This window comes from Apium graveolens, chromosome 5 (assembly GCF_009905375.1).
Source record: "Apium graveolens cultivar Ventura chromosome 5, ASM990537v1, whole genome shotgun sequence".
Lineage (NCBI taxonomy): Eukaryota > Viridiplantae > Streptophyta > Magnoliopsida > Apiales > Apiaceae > Apium > Apium graveolens.
The window spans coordinates 83,095,676-83,103,997 of record NC_133651.1 but is presented as its reverse complement, the minus strand read 5'-3'; the positions used below and the strand labels follow the sequence as shown (position 1 = coordinate 83,103,997).

The following is an 8,322-nucleotide window of genomic DNA, read 5'->3' as shown; positions in this document are numbered from 1 at the left end:
GGCAGAGTGTGTTCAACAGTAGTCTTCCTTGGTTCCGCCGCTTTCTCCTTTTGCTTAAATTCTTTATCTCTAACTTCAGCTTCGACTTCTTTTGCCTTTTCAGCATCAGCTACTTTTCCAGACCTTAAGGTAATAGCCTTGACTTGCTCTTTAGCTTCCTTCCTGCCTGGTACTTCCGTGTCACTGGGAAGAGTGCCAGGTTGACGATTGAGCACTGCATTGGCTAATTGACCGATTTGATTTTCCAAGGTCTTGATAGAAACCACCTGAGTCTTGCACAACAGCTTAAGTTCCTCAAAATCAGCACTAGTAGGTGCAGCTGCACTTCCCTGTTGAGGATATGATTGCCTTGTAGCATACTGCTGTGGTTGCTGGAATCCAGGTGGGTTAAACTGTTTACTCACTCCTTGCTGATATGGTGGCTGAATAGCATTCTGATTATTCCCCCAGCTGAAATTTGGATGATTTCTGTTGTTACGATGATAGGTCGCTGGCACAGGCTATTGTTGTCGCTGATAATTATTCACATATTGAACAGATTCGTTGACAAGAGAACACTGATCCGTAGCATGAGAACCTGCACAAAGCTCACAAACCATAGCTATTTGATTAACTCCATACGTAGCCAGAGAATCAACCTTCATTGATAGCGCTTGGAGCTGGGCTGCAATAGCGGTGGCTGCATCAACTTCCAGAATACCTGCGACCTTGCCTGACGTCATCCTCTGAGTTGGGTTTTGATGCTCATTTGCAGCCATCGTCTCGATAAGATTATACGCCTCAGTATAGCTTTTAGCCCATAAGGCGCCTCCAGCTGCTGCATCGAGCATGGGCCGAGATTGGGCCCCCAAACCATTATAAAAACCAGTGATTACCATCCAATCCGGCATTCCATGATGTGGACATTTCCTCAACATTTCCTTGTAGCGTTCCCAAGCCTCGCACATAGATTCTGTAGGTTGTTGCGCAAATTGAGTAAGAGCACTCCTCATAGCAGCAGTCTTTGCCATTGGATAAAACTTCACCAGAAACTTTTGCGCAAGATCTTGCCACGTAGTGATGGACCCAGCTGGTTCAGAATGTAACCAGTCTTTAGCCTTATCCCTCAGTGAGAATGGGAAAAGCCTCAACTTGATAGCCTCATCAGTCACGCCATTATACTTAAAAGTGCTGCAGATCTCGACAAAATTCCTTATGTGCATGTTGGGGTCTTCAGTTGCCGCTCCTCCAAAAGAAACAGAATTCTGCACCATCTGAATAGTGCCCGGCTTGATTTCAAAGGTGTTAGCTTGAATAGACGGATGAAGGATGCTTGACTGAATATCATCAATTTTAGGCCGAGAAAAATCCAAAAGAGCTGGATCAGCTTGAACAATACGATCTCCCATGTTTACTGGTTCTTTCTGCTCAGTTCCTGAATCCGAATCCTCAAAATCTAACTTCTCCGGTGCATCAAGAACTTCGTCTTTCTCCTCAGCTGTATCTAAGGTCCTCTTGCGAGCACGAGAACTAGTTTGCATAAACGCTTGCTAAAGTACCTGAAACACAACCGAAAAGAGTAATTAACTACTACGTCCTAATCACTGAGTCCTAATGACCAATGATGGTAAGTACATAAACTAAACAAATACGCCGAGTCCCCGGCAGCGGCGCCAAAAACTTGTTAGGGCGAAATCACGCACTAATATTCACGCAAGTATACGCGTTCGCAAGTAATATAGAATACTTTCTAGTTCGTTCCCTCAGAGACTCAGACTAATTTATTGTCTAATTTAACTCACTCACCAATGTATGACTACTTCTCAATGTTAAGATAATAACACTTAAAATTGTTGATTAAATATTAACTATAATTAACTACTTAATTAACCACTTAACTAACACTTCAATTTATCAATAATAAAACACTCATGAGATCACAACTTCATTATTACTTCCTTCTATAGCCATAGTTATTACCTTTAGCATGTGACAGTGATGATATTAATCGAATAACACGAAACTGATAAAAGCCAACTTTCATTGTACTAATACCATTCTACCAAACATCCACAATTAAGATAGAAGTTGAATAGTCATCAATTATGTTGAGTTCCTATATGTCTACAGAAATTGACAACACAACGATTTAAGCACAAGTTATTCCTTTTTGATTACATAGGGCAAATAAAACTGTTAGAGTTACCCACTAATCATGCACAACGTACATGAACCTATGCTAGCATGGCAAGTTCTAAATCTCAAGATCCACCGTCGCTTCACAAGAGATTAACACCCTATCTTATATGTTCGCGACGCACATAAGACGAATACGCACAACCAATACTAGATATCATGCAATCATCACATACTAAAGTATTAAACAATTAACTAAAGAATTCCATAATAAATCCGTTGCAACCCTATGATCACGATTAGCCCATAATAGAACTTATCGCCATCATGGGTTCATATGAAATCATGATAAACAAACACAAGAAAATAATAACTAAACTGATTATATTAAAACAGAGTACGTCACAAGAGTAAATAAGTCAAAGCAAGAAAACTAGCATCCAACGTCACAACGAAACAAGAATCACAAGAATATATGCTTCCTCTTCATTGCTGTGTGCTAAATCGGTCTTCTTCCTTATCTCCTTCGCTTCTTGCAAAACACAATCTAAAACATAATCTCCTCTTAATTCTCTGTGAAAAACGTCTCAAATCTACCTATATAATAGTCCCATAAAACTCAGATTACATAGAAGTTGGAAGCCAAACAGAAGTAGAAGTCTAAAATAATATATCTTTTTCCCCGACCCTGCGCGGCCGCTCAGCATTTCTGCGCGGGCGCGCAAGGCTGCTGCGCGGCCGCTCAGCATTGCTGCGCGGGCGCGCAGGACCCTTCTGGAAAAATTCCATGTTTGCTCCGTTTCTTCGCCGTAATCTGCCCGTTCTTTTCCTCTCGCAAAGGTGAACACATGCCAAGGCTTATTCTTGATGATTCCTCCTCCAAAATGCAACTAATACCCTGAAATGCATAAACACTAGAAAAACGCATCAAATACACAAAATACTTGATTTCAAGACACCAATTTAAGCCATTTTAAGACGTTCTAAGTGGTATAAAATGCCACTTATCACTTGGAAGTTCCTGATTCCCAAGGGAATTTTTCCTAGCAACATGCTGTCCATCTGCGAGCCCATCTTTGTCAAGGTATCCGCATTGCTATTCTCTTTTCTTGGCAAACCTTTCAACTTGGTGCTACCAAATATTTGGAGCAAGCACTGCAAACACCTCATGTATAACTAAGTTCGAGGTCCTAAGGCCTGGAACCCTCCATTAACTTGATTAACTACCAACTCCGAGTTGCTCCGAGCTATCAAATTCATAACTCCCACCTCCAAAACTATCTTTAGACCATTGATCAGGGCTTCATATTTATCGTCACTTTTGGTGACATAAAACTTAAAGTGAATGGCACACATCAAGTAGTGTCCCTCCGGAGTAATCAAAACAATCCCAGCTCCTGCTCCGTTATTATTCACAGCCCCATCGACATGTAGAATCCATCAAGGGTGTAGGAACTCTTCTCTCTCTTTGTCAAGGGAATTTCCCTGTAAAGAAGGTTATGCCAACAATCTAGCCTTCTCATCTACCTCGAAATCAAACTCAATTATGAAGTCAGCCAACGCATGTCCCTTAATTGCTGTGCGAGGGCAATATTCCAGATCAAACTGTTCCAACTCAACTGCCCACTTCAGCATTCTTCCTGACGACTCTGGCTTACGTAAGATGTGCCTCAGAGGATAAGCGGTGCAGACCTCTATCCGATGAGCTTGGAAGTATGGCTTTAGCTTTTCTGTCGTAAGGACGAGGGCATATACTAACGTTTCCATGCTGGTGTATCTAGTCTTTGCATCCAATAATCTCTTACTCACATAATACACCAATGATTGGCGGCCCTCTTCCTCTATCACCAATGCTGCACTGATGGAATATTCTGAGACCGCCAAGTAGAGAATCAATGTTTCCCCATCCCCTGGCTTTGCTAACATAGGAGGATTCCCAATCTTTCTTTGATTTTCTGAAAAACTTTCTCATAGTCAGAGGTCCATATAAAATCTTTTCCCATGCCTTTAATTGACTTAAAGAATTCTTTGCATCTGTCTGGAGATTTTGAAATAAATTGATTCATTACTACAATTCTTCCTGTTAAACTCTGTACTTGCTTGACGCTGGTGGGAGATTTTGTAACACCCCCAGATCCGGGGTCGGGGATCCGGGTCGTCACGGTCTTTCTTTCCATAATATCACTTAACTTAATTAATAATAAATAACCTCATGCTGTGACCCCACACTAACACACACCACAACACGTTATAGTCTCAGAGATGAAATTGAAATAAGTATAAGTCCTTGGATCCACAATTTAAAAGTTATTACAACCCAAAATGATTGCTTGATAAGTTTACAGTTAATTTCCATTATCTGCCACAAGTTATAATTATACATAATTGATTCCCAAAAGTAGAATGCCTGATCTACAAATAGATCTACCTCTGCAGCTATAACAGCTAAGATATCAACGGGAAGACGCAGGACGCTTTCCACGCTCTTGCGCTGGGTCTGCTTGAGTCTGGCCATCCTTCCTAACTGTTGTTGAGTGATAAATAAATGAAGCAAGAGTGAGCATTATAGCTCGCAAGATAATATATAGCGTAATCAATAATGCAAGTATCTAACCAGATAACTTACTGGAAATTCTTATTAAGTGTAAAAATATTACTTACTGGATATAAGCTTAAAGGGAGATGAACATACCAATTACTTCACTATACTTATATCATTTTAGAAAACTACTTGAACGACCACTGTTCAAAGTATACTATGTTTTCAAAGGTTCATCATATAGATGAGACTACAATATAAGACTTGAATAGATTCAATATTTGAAATATTGTTTAAAAGAAATGAAGTTACGAGATACTTCATTTGATGGAAACATCATTATAACTGTTTGACCCTGTCAATGCTTCGGCAATCACCCATCCGTAGCCTTTCGATCGAAATGCTCCGGGTAGTGTTGGAGAAATATCCTAACTGGATGATGAACTCATTACGGGAGTTTGCCGCGCCAGGAAGACCACTTACGAAGATCAGTCGCAGTAGTGCAACCCCACCATATTCTACATGTAGAGGAGAATAGTCGGATTCACTTGTCAACCAAACACTAGACTCCTAAGGAACGAACCATCTTAGCGGAACTTCCGGGCCATTGGGGCCAGTATAATAAGGCTGGGCCGGCGTCACTCGACCACTTACGCCACTCCTAGTTCAGATCAAATCCATGACTCTGAAACGTAAAGCTCGTCCCCCCTTTCCCCAAGTAGAAACATGTTGATACGGCTCCACAAGAAGTCGTATCTAGTTGGAAAGGAAAACTCACCGATATTTCCCAGGCGATGCCTATTAATGGATTAACTTGTTCCAAGAATTTTACTTCTCGAGTGTTGGGTAAGTAATCAAAGACTCTTTTATCAAAACAGCATCCTTGTTGCAAATATAAAAATACATCACGAAGCCGGATTCCTCATATTTTTGAGAGAGTATTTAAATCCCCATCGGAAGGAAGATCTTAAATTTGAAAACAAGTTTTGGGATCCACTCTAACCTTCCAAAAATAGTTTTGATCAAGCCCGAAAATAATCTCTAGAAATTTTTAAAGTAAAAATGATTTGATAGTATCAATTATTTTCCGAATACTTGGCAATTATCGAAACATTATTCGTTAGGAAAATAAAGAATATTATTTAATAAAATAAGCGGAATCATAAGTCCTCAAATGAATATTCAAAATAATATACATTAAATAAAATAAGCGGAGTCATAAGTCCTCGAATGAATATTCAAAATAATATTCATTAAATAAAATAAAACTATCGAATAAACCTTATCTGATTAATAGTTTTGAAAACTATATATATGTATATATAAATATATATAATATACTCGGGAATATCGCCTCCCGGTTTAGAAAGATGTTCAACTCTGGGTCCCTTATATTAAGGGTATACGCAAGTACTGCTTATCTCTAGCATAGGTATTATGCAGTTTATAATCAATTGAATCAACAATGAGATATCAAGATTACGAAATAGGCATGCATATATATATCATATCAACATGCTACAATATATCGCAAGACTTGCTAATAACAACCATGCACTTATCTCAAGATAATGCATCAATATATTTACATCACAACAACAGTATAACGGGTAGAAAACTTGCCTGAGCGACTGGGGTTGGTAAAAGGCCTGAGACGAGTCTGATAACCTATAAACAACATATAAGTTAGAATTAAACCATGGTCGCTTAAGAAACTAGTCTTTAACCAATTACACTCTAACTTTCGCTTTTGCGCTTAACGATTCACATAAGTCGCTCGAGTACGCTCGGCTCCACCATTTTTAATAAATTAACCGTTACGAATTTTAAGGCGATGCTTTCGCGAATACCCTACCAACTGACCCTTTAACCTTACATAATTATTTCATACTCCAAATAGTCATTTAAGGACCTTAAGCAAGGTTTCAAAGTAAGGCGAGGGGAAATGGTTCGTTCACGAAACGCCCTTACTTAAAACGGTCGTTTCTCCTAAACCGTACATCGGATTCAAGCGAACCACATATCAAAACGAAGCTTACGACACAATCTAGCTAAAAATGGAAACGTCACAGATTCAACAGTTAGATTTCTGTCCCGAATACTAAGAACAATCAGTTGTAAAAAAACGGGCATTACGACGGCTATGTTTACGCGATTACCAAGTTTTAACCACTTCAAATCAATCACAATCCAACTCATAATCAACATTACAACCAAACTCCATCCAAAGTTCACTACATCAGTCTCAACATCTCACGATTTTCCAATTTATACTACCCCAAACATGAACTAATAGCTATACTTAAGTTCATTAACCAATAACCAAGATTTACAACTCAAACCCATTACAAATCCAACCAAAATCTAAATATACATGAATCATACTTCCCATGAACTATACCAATCATAACAAGCTCTAAATATTCAAAATTAAGGCTAGGGTAAGAGATTATACCTTCCTTGGTGAGTAGAAGTAACTAAGGAGCTTGAAACAACCTTTGAAAATCCTTACAAAAGCTATATCTAAACAAAAACACAAGATCAAAAATTTCAAGTTCTTGAAAACACTATTCACTCTCTTCTTTAATGATTTATTGAAAGAGATTGTGAAGGAAATGGAAGCTTAGATTCCTAGGATAGCCATATCTAAGTATAAGGGACCTTGGATAATTACCTTACAAATTAACAAGGCTTGGATCTTGGTTTTTTGATTTTTCTCTCCTTGAAAAGATGAAGAAGCCGAGAGATTCTCTTCTTGAAATAAAAAGTCAACTTCAATTTTGTGTTATGATTTTCCTTGGCTTGGTTGATATTCTTTTGTTGTTAATTACTTTTTACCATGGTGAAAAATGTATGGCTCATAATCAACTAACCACTCCTTCCCACTTGTCATGCTTATGTCACCATGCTTAAGTTATATTGTTAACACTTGTCATCTCCTTGTTGGTGTGATGACATTATCATCCACTAACCTCTTTGATTAACCCTTAATTACTTGGTTAATGACCGCTTATCTGTTATACGGTTCACTTAACTTTCGTTCTCGTTTATCGTTTGAGGGATCATACTCGGGATCTTATTACTTGGGTTCCCTTAAACCTTTCTCAATATTTTATATTCCTTCTATGATCCTCTCTTATAATCCTTGAAATCAAATCCCTTTAATCACGTTACCTTATATTCAATTCTTTCTGTATCTGGTGGATTTTCGGGAAAAATCAAAGTGTTCGAATTTGGACTCTGATGATCTTTACATACACTTGTATACCCTATAGAGTACTCATAAGATCTCAGAATATCAATAAAAGAACTGCTACATAGTGTGGCATGAAAAGTTTTCTTATTCAGCATAATCAGCAAAATCACTATTCATAAGGGTTACAAAAAGTCCAAAATTTTTGGGGTTATTACAGTCTCCCCTCCTTAAAAGGATTCTGTCCCAGAATCTGATAGAAAACAAGTGGGGGTACTTTTCTAGCATTACGCTCTCTAGTTCTCAAGTCAACTCCTCCACATTATGATTCTGCCATAGCACTCTGACTAGCTTGATCACTTTGTTCCGAAGCACCTGCTCCTTTTTATCCATAATCTTCACTGGTTTCTCCACGTAAGTCAGGTCTGGTTGCATGTCCACCTGCTCGTATTCCACTATGTGCCTGGCATCCCGA

General features: G+C 38.7%; 1 non-coding gene across 1 annotated transcript; it reads left to right on the top strand.

Moving 5' to 3' along the window:
- The first annotated feature begins 888 nt into the window (after positions 1-888).
- LOC141662783 (small nucleolar RNA R71) lies at positions 889-995 on the top strand. The gene has a single exon (XR_012550876.1). It is a non-coding gene; the product is annotated as a small nucleolar RNA R71 (small nucleolar RNA).
- The last annotated feature ends 7,327 nt before the right edge of the window (positions 996-8,322 follow it).